The sequence below is a fragment of the Mirounga angustirostris genome, unplaced genomic scaffold (assembly GCF_029215605.1).
Source record: "Mirounga angustirostris isolate CCGP_5_RB_7025 unplaced genomic scaffold, mMirAng1.0.hap1 SCAF_9, whole genome shotgun sequence".
Classification (NCBI taxonomy): domain Eukaryota; kingdom Metazoa; phylum Chordata; class Mammalia; order Carnivora; family Phocidae; genus Mirounga; species Mirounga angustirostris.
The window spans coordinates 100,196,310-100,208,835 of record NW_026991717.1 but is presented as its reverse complement, the minus strand read 5'-3'; positions in this window follow the sequence as shown (position 1 = coordinate 100,208,835).

Sequence of the window (12,526 nt, the reverse complement as noted above, 5' to 3'; positions counted from 1 at the left end):
TGTGGGGGAGGGGCAGAGGCAGAGGGAGAGAGAGAACCTCAAGCGGACTCTCCACTGAGCATGGAGTCAGATGTGGGGCTTGATCCCACAACCTTGAGATCATGACCTGAGCCGAAATCAAAAGTCTGATGCTTAACCGACTGATCCACCCAGGCGCCCCATGTTTGAAATTTTCTTAATAAAAAACTGAAAAACAAAGTTAAGTAGAAAGGTTTTAAAACACAGAGGTGGGATTTATGGACAACATTTGCAAAGGCCAGGAGATGTGCAAGTTCATAGTAAATGCTGTCAATGCTTTGGTGTTAAGAACAAAGGCATGAGTTGTAATAATGTTAAACTGATGGGGTATTTCTCAAAGTGGGGGTCCAGGAATCTTGCTCATTAAAATCACCTGGGAGCTTATTTTAAAATGCAGATCTCTGAGTTCCTTTGTAGATGTCATGAATCAGGATCTTAAAGTTTCTATGTGAGTCTCAATTACAGTGCTTACTAAGCTTCCGCTGTCATAAGATGAATCCAGACTGTTTAGTAACATAACAGGCCCCTTACCTGATAATTCTGATTCATTTGGGCTGGTGCTTGAGAATCTGTATATTTAGAAAATGCTCTGTTATCTTGTGATTGGATTAGTTTAGAAAACACTGAGTTAGAAAATTCTGAAGAGCCTCAAGGTAGAGTTTCCTAAACACACTTGGTAAGAATCACCTGGGCTGCTGGGAGAAGCCACTCATACTTGCAGCCTTCACCAAAACTTCCTAAACAGAATCTTCTGGGGCGGGGCGGGGGGGGGAGGGGTGTGTGGTGGTTGTGGTCTGGAAGTCCATATTTTTATCAAGAGCCCCTGGTGATTCTTGAGATCAGGCAAGCTGGGGGAGTATCAGCACACAGGTATGCAAAACCATCTGAAAGAATGGCCTGTTGAAGCGGTGGGGTCAGCCACAGAAGCAGTAAGAGGAGAGGGCCCATGCAAGCTCTCTCTAGATGAAAGATAGCACCTTTCCCTTCTTGGTCATTCAGGTACATCTCTAAGTGTCCTAGTCCCCACATTCCAGTGCCAAGAATCTGATTAGAGTTTGTCTTCCCAAATGGAGTACCTACAGATGAAAACGTGCTGGTGGGAGTGTGCAGATTTTTGGTGCCCTTGGAAGTTAGAGTTCTCACTGTCAATTAATACCCAGACATGCTAGATGTATGCAAAAATCTCACAAACGTGCTAAATATATGTCAACCCCTGAAAGACGGAACAATCCTTTCTTTTTCTTTCTTTCTTTCTTTCTTTCTTTCTTTCTTTCTTTCTTTCTTTCTTTTCTTTCTTTCTTTCTTTCTCTTTCTTTCTTTCTTTCTTTTTCTTCTTTCTTTCTTTCTCTCTTTTTTCTTTCTTCTTTCTTTTTTCTTTCTCTTTCTTTCTTCTTTTTCTTTCTTTCTCTCTTTCTTTCTCTCTTTCTTTCTTTCTTTCTTTCTTTCTTTCTTTCTTTCTTTCTTCCTTCCTTCCTTCCTTCCTTCCTTCCTTCCTTCCTTCCTTCCCTCCCTTCCTTTCCTTCTTTCTTTTTTCCTACAAAAAGGAAAGCCCTGATGAATTTGTAGGGTAAGTATGTCTCTTTGAATGTTTCTTGGGAAATAACTCAGACATCACTCTTCAAACAACTTCACGCTCTACTTCCCCGTGAACTTCTAGCATATTTAGACAAAGAGGAATATCTGTCACTGAAATAATGTTTTTAGAGCCCTAGAGTGGACTCTCAACCAGACATGCTAGAAATACGCCCTGCTTGATCTCACCAGCTGCCCTGCTTTACCTCATTTCAGTTGCAGCCCCCCGCCCCCCGCCGGCTTATGTTCAGTTCCTCAAATGGGCCGAGCTCACTGTCTTCTGGAGGACTTTGCACTTGCTATTCCTGGAGAACTATGTCTTTCTGGCTCCTCATCCAGCACTTCAAAAGGTTGACTCCTCCCTTTGCTCAAATGTCACCTTCTTAGAGAGGCTTTTCAGACCACACTATCTAAAGTAGTGGCCCTTTCCTTCCGGGAGCAGGTACCACAAGGGAGACTGTAGTGCTTATTCATTTGTTTACCGCTTCATTCTCTCTCTCCACACACCAGATTTTAAGCTCCACAAGTGTAGGGACCGGCTCAGGACCGTCACTGTCTCTCCGGGACCTATCACACAGAAGTGCACAGTCAATATTTGTGAGTGGAATGAACAAGTCTCAGGGTTAGAAGCTACCTCAGAAGACCCCAGGTCCAGTGCCCCGTCCTGTACTTAAATACCCTCAAACTGTATTTTGAGACCCAGTCCATGAGCATGTTTTTACCTAAACTGCGACAAAACAAGAGTAGCAAGGACAATGTTTTTTCACTGTTCTAAATGTATTTAACTCAAAGGGCTTCACTTTGAGATTATGCTCTTCTTAGTTTTGGGGGTTATTAAAGTATCTTATATTAAATGACAGTGGTAGTAAGGAGTATTTGGCTATTAATGTCTTATGTGGAGAAATAAAAAAAAAAAACTTTGGGTGACTTTAGTTGGTCTCCTGGTTTTTCTGGCCCATGAAATTCAGAAGTCTGTAGGTCAGAGGTCACATCATTCCCTCTAAGTGGCTGTTTCCAGGGGTGGCCATTGACATGGATGATTATAATGTGCTTTCTTTAAGTCTTCTGTTGTGTCTCTGTAACTTGCACCCGTGGCAGCCATAGGCTCGCACTGGTCAGCTCTCCTCCAAGGGTCTGCCCCGGGATGGTGTGGCCGACTCCAGCTGCTGCCTCTTTCCTCAGGGACACCCCACGCACTTAGTAGAGACTTTCTCAGAACTGTGCTGTGGTCTGAGGCCCTTCCTTCCCACTCCTTCTTCCCTCTCTGTTTTCACGGTCCTCATCTGAAGGCTGTCCCTGCCCGGTCCTGCTCCCTCCCCACGGAACCTTCTTGGGCATTTCCCCCCAGTAAATGGCTTACACGTCTAATCTTGTCTTGGCATCTTCTTGAAGAACCTTCCTGAACAGACATCCTATCCACTGGCTTGGAGTGACCCTGGGAATGAGACAAAGGATTCCAAATGTGATCTGACCAGCTATGCAACCAGGGACAGTGACAATCTTATTTCACCACCTATAAAATGGAGAAAATACTAGTCATCTCTCAGGGTTGTTGTGAGACGTGAGTAAATAACACGGGCAGTGCCTCACAGTGCTTGACACTCAGTAAAGGCAATGACCTGTCCCCCACACACAGTTGCCCTGAGGGTACGGAAATGTCTGTTCAAACGTTGTTCTGATCTATGAAGAAGTGTTTTATAGGTTCAAGGGAAAAGTGAACAGAACTGTAGATTTTTTGAAAGTTGTACATTTTAAAGGACCTGAATGAAGGTCTCCTAGGGTTATCAGTGTGTAATATCAGACAATCACATGTAAAATGAGTTCTAGGGCAAGTTCTAACTACCAAAGAGCAGATGATTAGGCGGTTGTCTGAGAGGAATGGGATTTAGCTGAGCTAGAAACGTCGCTGGCCGGTGGGGGAACCATTTCCTGATGGAAGGAGACGAGTGCAGGTGGTTCTCTGTCCTCTGTCCTCAGGAAAGGTACAGAACCACTGATGTGCATGCTGGTGAGAATAGGCTGTTCAGGTGGAGATGCAGAGAAGGAATTGACAATAAAAATATTAGACTTGGGTGAGTGAACAGAAGTGCCAGGACTGAGGAATTTTGAAGACTGATTTAATATGAACCAAGTCAGCATCTGCATCAGACAGAACTCTGTATTTGCCACTGGGGTCTAGCATGCTTCCTGAAAAGCAGACATAGCTCTGGCAAAGTAGTTTCTGCATTAAAAGTACTATTTAGGGGAGCCTGACTAGCTCAGTCAGTGGAGCATGTGACTCTTGATCTTAGGGTGCTGAGGTCAAGCCCCACATTGGGCATAGAGCTTACTTAAAAAATATAGTATTTATACACAATTGCAAGGTTCTCTCATAAGCTCATTAGAAGGCCTGAACATAACTGGCACATTACTTGGCACTTAGGAAGTACTTGATAAATATTAATTTTTCTTCTTTCTATGCCCAGGTTAGAGTGTGTTCATTTGGTTACTTTACATCTTGGGTCTGCCTCACACAGAGACTTGCTTGATTCACTCTTCAAAGACATGCTCTCTCAAAATCCATGCAATGAGGCCTAGGACAGGATTGCCAGGGCTTGAGTCAGGATTGGAGGGGATGAAGAGAGAGATGTGGAGGAAGGAACCGCAGAACTGGTGACAGATGGAATGTGGGAAGGCTAAATCAGGAGTCAGGTTTGCGAAGATAGCAACAGTGAAAGGCAAGCCGGGTAAGGCCCAGGATCCGTGGTTTAGGAGACTACACTTGAGTTCAGCTCTCATCAGAAGAAGCTCAGAAACATCTCAGTGTTGGCAGGGGCACACATTCAGATGGAAAGCCGGCATTCTGTGAGCCCAGGGCAGGGTGGTGATTGCCTGTACCAGCTTCCCACATCCCGAGTACACTCTCACGTGGCATCATGGCTCAGTCCAGGCCAAAACCCGAGCTGCTAGCTGGCCCCGGGTCAACCTGGCTGGGCAAGACTCAGGTAAGGCAGGGGGACTTGAGGAATTGGCTTTCACTTTTTATTAAAGTTCTTAATTCTCTCAGGATAGTTTTCAAATTTTCTTCAGTTCCTCCATTTAAAGAATTCTTCCCCCCCGCCAAAAAAAGACTTCTTAAACCCAGTTTTAGGTAAATAGAATGCCACTATCCAAAGCCCTTGTTGAGCAGTTATGATTAGTTACTGTTCAAGAGTCCAACCAGAATGTGAGCTAGACAAGTATGTTTAATCCAGGAAGAAAGTGGCTTTTTTTTTTATTGTGGTAAAATATATAAACAAAACATTAAATTTACTGTTTTTGTAAACGATTCTTAAGTGTAAAACTCAGTGGCCTTAAGCACATTCACATTGTACAGCAAATCATCACTATTTCCAGAACTCTTCATCATCCCAAACTGAAACTCTGTACCCATCAAAAAAAACAAATCCCACTCCCCCCTGTTCCCTCAGCCCTTGGTAGCCAGTACCCATTCTCTGTCTCTACAATTTATTTGCCTATTCTAGGCACCTCATAGAAGTGGAATCACACAATGTTGTCCTTTTATGTCTGTCTTCTCACTTAGCATAATGCTCTCAAAATTCATCCATGTTGTGGTACGTATCAGAATTTCATTCCTTCTTAAGACTGAAGAATATTCTAAGAAGAAACCTTTTCAAACAGCTTTCTCTAAGATGGAGTTAGATAAGAGGGGGTTAACTCTAGTTTTTAGAACACTCAGTCAGGAACACTACACTTTTTACTGATTTCTAAACAATATAATTCAAACCAATTTACTGGTATGGTTATTTAAATAAAATATAAATACTAGCAAATAAACCACAGTTTCAAACACAGATGCAGATGGATTCACACTTTTTAAAAATAAACAAATGTGTGAAGAATTAATTATAGTTTTTTTTTTACAGTAAAACATCTCACGAGGTATCATAGGTAAATTTTCAAATAAATACAGTCAGAAGGTTAAAGTAAGCATTGCAAAACTACTCCTACTTACAGCATTTATATAGGTCAGAATTACAAAAGTGGGACCTCAGACCTTTTGGAGGGATAACTTGTCCCAGATTGGCATAAGAGAGTAAAAATCACTTGTTCTCATCAAATCTTTATTCTACTCTGGTTATTAATTTAAGAATTGCCAGTATCTTTTCAACTAAAAGTGCAATTGAAATGTGTCCCCAGATTTGAAAAGTTGAAATTTTAAAATGTACAAATCTAGGGTCATATTTCTTTTTTTAAAAAAAGATTTATTTATTTTGAGAGAGAGAGAGAGTGGGGGGTAGGGTCAGAGGGAGAGGGAGAGAGAGAATCTTGAGCAGACTTCCCTTGAGCGTGGAGACTGATGCAGGGCTTCATCTCATGATCCTGAGATCATGACCTGAGCTGAAATCAGGAATCAGACGCTTAACCGACTGAGCCACCCAGGCACATCTTGGGTCATATTTCTATAGTCTAAGCAAAGATCAGACTCCCCTTCCCTAATATTCTTTTTAAAATTTATTTAATATTATGTTTGTTTATAGATTTTGTGGTACTTGTATTAATCCGCTTTGTTATATTTGCAATTTGTTACACTTTCCCCCCAGTGCTCCTTGCAACAACCTCTGTATGATGAGAAGATCCCACCATTGCCCGCACCAGCAACTACTGTTGCACAGGATCTGTTAGATTAAATATTGATTAATCCCACATTTTCCACATCCTCAGAATGTTCCCAGTCAGAAAAGGTATGAGAAACTGCCTGGTTACGTATTTAAATTTTATTGCAAGATTTTTTCAAAGCCTTTATTAAGCTAATGTTCATTATGCCTCTTCTGGAGAGTATAGTCTAGGGCAGACCCTAAATTTACTTGAGCCCAGAACCCATTCTTCATTGTGTAGTCTTGTAGCATAGCGTTGCTTGGAATATGTTTTAGGAAATGCTTGGCTCTGATAATAGGGTCGAGAAAAGCAATAAAAATGACGAAAGAATTTTTAAATTGTATCTACAGTTCAGTGATGAAAAACCATGTGTTTTTCAGACGATGTAGGAAGGCGACTAGTGACTAAGAGTACAAGCTTCAGGCAAAATAAAATACAGCAAAACTGCATTCAAGTCCTCACTCTTCCATCATCAAGTAGCTGTGTAATATGGGCCATTTAGCCTGTTGGTCTCAGTTTTTGGTCTGCTTTAGTAAATTGAGCCAGAATTATGGGAGGTAATATCTAATTGTATCAATTAGACTGTAGCCGGGAGACAAAAAACACAACAATCATTTTATCAGAGATTATTAATATAAAGAGCCGTTAACTGAAAAGTCAAAAGGAAAACATGAAGGTATTTTAGAGGCAGCAACTGCAGAGAGCAGCTACCATCCCCAGGGCTGGAGAAACAAAGTAAAGAAGTTGGAATTACAAGAACGGAGAAGTTTGGAGGAGGGGCCTCCCAGAGCTGAACTTCTCAGACCACTGAGGACGGGGTGTTGATGGGCTGGGGCTGGTGTCCTGAGGGGGGAGGTGAGGAAGCAGGGTTGGCAAATGTCAGAAGAATGGCAATGGGGATTCAGCTGCTGCTCCTGGAATCAACCACCACTGCCCAGTAGACTGAAGTAATGCTCTCGAAGGAACAGGAAGCCCACAGGAAAGACACAGGAAGGAGCAAATCTTTTCTTCCTCTTATCTGCCAGTCTTCCTCTGTCGCTCTGATTTGCAAAGCTTTAAAGCAGCCCACTGGGGAAGCATAAATGTGGTCTACAGAGTCTTACCCCAGCGTCACAAAGCAGAGAATAGAAGGACAGGTCTGGGGCTGAGAGGCAATATCTTCATCACTGGCACAAACACAAAGTGCTTAGATCATAGAAACTAGACAACAGCTATTCCTCCTCCTAACATGACTAATTGACTCAGTCCTATACCTGGTACAAATTTGCAGAATTTCTGTAGGACGTAGCTATGATAAACACAGAAGAGACTAAATGCTAGAGGTTCAACCAATTACATAAAACAAACAAGGTAAGCATACTGTCACATCTTAAACTTAAAATGTCTAAAATAGAACTCTTGATTTTGCATAGCCCCTTCCCCAAATGTGTTCCCCTTTGGTCTTTTAAAAGTGCAATTCAAACAAGGTCACCTCCCTATTTGGTTCTAATATCTTCCCACTGTATAGAAGACAGTCCCAGCTCCTGCCATGGCTAATAAGGCCTGTCCTCTTTCCAACCCCATCCACACGGCTCCTCCTCATTTAGTCAATTCCAGTCACACAGGCCTTCTCTCTGTTTCTCCAACACACAAGCTCTTTTTCACTTTGAGCCATTGCACTTTTCATTTCTTCCACCCAAGTGCCAGACCTACCACCACCACCACCAGATGACTAGTCTCCTATCAGTCTCTGGGCCTTCTATCTTGACCCCTTCCTTCTCAACAACATACCAGTTCATTCTCCACATTCAGCCAGCTAGCTCTCTCTTTTTTTTTTAATAAAGAGCAACTCAGATAAGGTCACCTCCTTGCTTGAACTCTCCAGGGTTTTCCCATTGTTGTTGTTGTTTTTAATAAAACAAATCAAGTTACTTCTGATTAAAACCCTTCAATGACTCCTCTTTATTTCATAATAAAGCTTAACTCTTATCAAGCCCTTCCTGATCTTGCCTCATTTTATCCAATGATACCCACTCTTGTCACTGCTATTCAACATTTGTCAAGTGCTTTTTCTGCATCTATTAAGATGATCTTATGACTTTTATCCTTCATTTCGTTAATGTGGTGTATCATAATCATTGATTTGCATGTTGAGACATCCTTACATCCCTTGAATAAATTTCACTTGATCATGGTGGATGATTGTTTTATGTGTTGTTGAAGTTACTTTGCTAATATGTTTTGAGGATTTCTACATGCAAAAGAATGTAGTTGAACCCCCTTCCTCAAAGTATATATAAAATTTAACTCAAAATTATTCATAGACCTAAATGATAAAACCCTTGGAAGAAAATATAGGAGTAAATCTTTGCAATCTTGACTTAGGCCAAGTCTTCTTAGATATGACACCAAAAGCACAAGTAACAAGAGAACAAATAGGTAAGTTGGACTTCATCAAAGTTAAAAACTTCTGTGCTTTAAAGACTACCATCAAGAAAGTGAAAAGACAGGGGCGCCTGGGTGGCTCAGATGGTTAAGCGTCTGCCTTCGGCTCAGGTCATGATCCCAGGGTCCTGGGATTGAGCCCCGCATCGGGCTCCCTGCTCAGCGGAAAGCCTGCTTCTCCCTCTCCCACTCCCCCTGCTTGTGTTCCCTCTCTCACTGTGTATCTCTCTGTCAAATAAATAAATAAAATCTTAAAAAAAAAAAAAAAGAAAGTGAAAAGACAACCAAAGGATGGGAATATATTTGCAAATCATATTTCTGATAAAAGACTTATATCTAGAATATACGCTCTTACAAGCCAGTAATAGAAAGTCAACCCAATGGGCAAAAGATCTGAATAGGTATACAAATGACTAATGACTAATAAACACATGAAAACATGCCCAACATCACTGAGCTATTAGGAAAATGCAAATCAAAACCACAGTTATACTGTGAATGGTGGTTGCCAGGGGCTGGAGTGAGGCTGGTAGAGTTTCAGTTTTGCAAAATAAAAAAGTTCTGGAGATTTGTTGCACAAGAATGTGAATATACCTAACACTACTGAACTGTACATCTAAAAATGGTTAGGATGATAAATTTTATATATTTTTTAACCACAATTTTAAAAGTCTAAATTATTTTTAAAACCCCACAATTATACCACTTCTACCCACTAGGATGGCAATAATCAAAAAGATAATGAGTGTTGGTGAGGATGTGGAGAGATTGGAACCTCTTTGCATTGCTGGTAAGAATGTAAAATGGTATAGCTACTTCAAAAAACATTTGGGAAGTTCCTTAAAATGGTCAAAATAGGATAATATGACCCAGCACTTCCACTTGTTGCTACATATCCAGAAAGAATTAAAACATATGTCCACCCAAAAACTTGTAACCAATGTTCACAGCAGCATTACTCACAATAGCAAAAAAGTAGAAAAATCCAAATGTCCATCAACTGATAAATGGATAAGCACAATGGGTATATCTGTGTAATGGAATATTATTTGGCAGTAAAAAAAATAAAATGCTGATTCATGCTATAACATGGATAAACCTTAAAAACATTATGTCAAGTGATGTTTTGTGGTCAATCACAACAAGTCACATATTGTCTAATTCCATTTGAGATTCTACATGTGATTCTATTCCATGAACTGTCCAGAATAGGCAAATCTATAGAGATCAGTGGTTGCCTAGAGTTGGAACAAGATGGCAGGGATTGGGGGTGACTGCTAATGTGCACAAGATTTCTTTTTGGGGGTAGTGAAAATGTTCTGAAATCAACTGTAGTGGTGGTTGGAAAACTCTATACTATACTAAAACCAATCACTCTATACTATACTAAAACTCTATGCTATAACCAGTCACTATACTAGTAAACTATTGAATGGCACACTTTGAATAGGGAAACTGCAGGCATGTAAATTATCTCCATTAAGCTGTTAAAAAGAAAAAAAAAAATACAAAACGAAAAAGGCCATGCAGGTTTTACCCTGTTCACTAGGAACACTTGCTCTTGGAATCCTGAGCCCCCTTTAAAGAAATCTGACTACCTGAGACCACCAGGCTGTGACAAAGTCCAAGCCACAAGGAGAGGCCACATGTCCTAGATCAGCCCCACTTTCAAGTCATCACAGCCCAGGCACCAAATATGTGAGCAAAGACTTCAGATGATTTTAGCCCTCTGGCCTTTGAGTCACACTCCCAATCATTTGAGTTTTCCCAACATAACTCCCAGGCAGGCCCATGCCGACCATATTCTGCCCCAATACCTGACGACAGAATCTGTGAGCATAATAAAATGGTGCTTGCTTTATACGACTCTGCTTTGGGTTGGTTTGTAAATACCACTCTTCTGGCTTTCCTCCTACCTCACTGTCTACTTCCTAGTCTACTGGTTCCTCCCTAATCTCCCTGAATGTTAGAATATCCTCTCAGTATGTGGACTTCTGTTCCTGGGCATACTCCTTCAGCCACCTCACACAGATCCATGGCTTTACATACCACACTGATGACCCCTAAATTTACATCTTCAGCTGGACCTCTCCCCTGAACTTCAGAACTACTATATTCACCTGTTTATTTGACATTCTTACTTGGTTTCCAACTAGTATCTAAAACTGAACAAAAACAAAATTGGTCTTTTCCTCCAAACCTGCTTTTTCCAGTTGGCTCTATCTCAGCCTTGTAGTCATTAAGGTCTCTTTGCCTAGACATTCACATGGCTCATTTCCTGGCCCCTTCAGGTTTCCACTAAAACTCCTGGTGAGGCCTTCCTTGACATCCTATTTGAAGTAGTAACCCCACTTCCATCCTTCCCATTCCCTATGTGCCCAACTGAGCTTTGATTTTCTCCATAGCCCTTCTCTCCACCTGATCTGCTATATCTTTTACTAATTTGCTTCTCTCTCTCTACTAGAATGTAAGTGCCACAAAGGTAAGTGTCTTGCCTATTATTTTCATGCTGTATTCTCATGCCCAAACAATGTGTAATGTCTTTGGCCCTCAATAATTATTTAATTATTGAATGAATAATCAAATGAGTTCAGGGAGCAGAGATGAGATCAAGAACACAAGTAGTGTTGGCCTCAAAAGTAGGTATAATACACCTCCTCTTTTAGGGAAGAGAGAAAAGAAAGTCCACTGGCTATGAACATCTAAACAAAGTAGTAACAGTAGTACATATCACATATAGGGCTTCCTCTGTGCTCTGCCCAGGTCTAAGCACTTTACACATATTAACTGGGCTAATCCTCTCAAGAGTCTATAGGTAGGTTCTATTATCAGCATTTCTATAGATGAGGAAACTGAAGCAGAGTGAGATAAGTAACTTGTCCAAGGGCCAAGTGGCAGAGCTGGGATAAAAACCCAAGATACAGGACTTAGGGCTCTATCACCTTAACCTCCACACCAAACTACCTTTTGAAGGTTCTTTGCTGGAAGTGATACAGGACTGGTGGGATACAGAACATGAGAGGAGTTGAGGAGATTTGCAATAGCTATTAGGAGTTCAGTAGGGGCATCCAAGATGGGGGGATAAATGAAAGGATTGTTGAGCAGCAGTGAAGGCCTAGACACAACTAAACAACGTGGCTCTGTGGTAGACTCCATTAATTGGTTAGTTCACTTGACCTTCTGTGGTAACAGCAGTAAAGAAACACAGTTGAGTTCAGCCAAGTTTGTGGGTTGATGGGGCAGGTAGAGCAGAGAGATCAAGAAAGTAAGCTAAGATAAAAACACATTTGTTTACCCAAAGGATAAAACAATACAGATTCAAAGGGGTACATGCACCCCAATGTTTATAGCAGCATTATCAACAATAGTCAAACTATGGAAAGAGCCCAAATGTCCATCAACTGATGTGGCATATATATACAGTGGAATATTACTCAGCCATCAAAAAGAATGGAATCTTGCCATTTGCAACGATGTAGAGGGAGCTAGTGTATTATGCTGAGAGAAATAAGTCAGTCAGAGAAAGACAAATACCATATGATTTCACTCATATGTGGACTTCAAGAAGCAAAACAGATGAGCATATGGGAAGGGAAAAAAAGAGAGAGAGAAGGAAGCAAACCATAAGAGACTCTTAACAATAGAGAACTGAGGGTTGGTGGAAGGAGGGTGGAGGGAGCTTGGATAGTTGGGTGATGGGTATTAAGAAGGGCACTTGTTATGATGAGCGCTGGGTGTTATATGTAAGTAACAAATCACTAAATTCTACTCCTGAAATCAATATTACACTATATGTCAACTGACTAGAATCTAAATAAAAACTTGAAAAGAAAAAAAACACATTTGAAGTAGTTGAGTAGGGAACCAAGGAGCA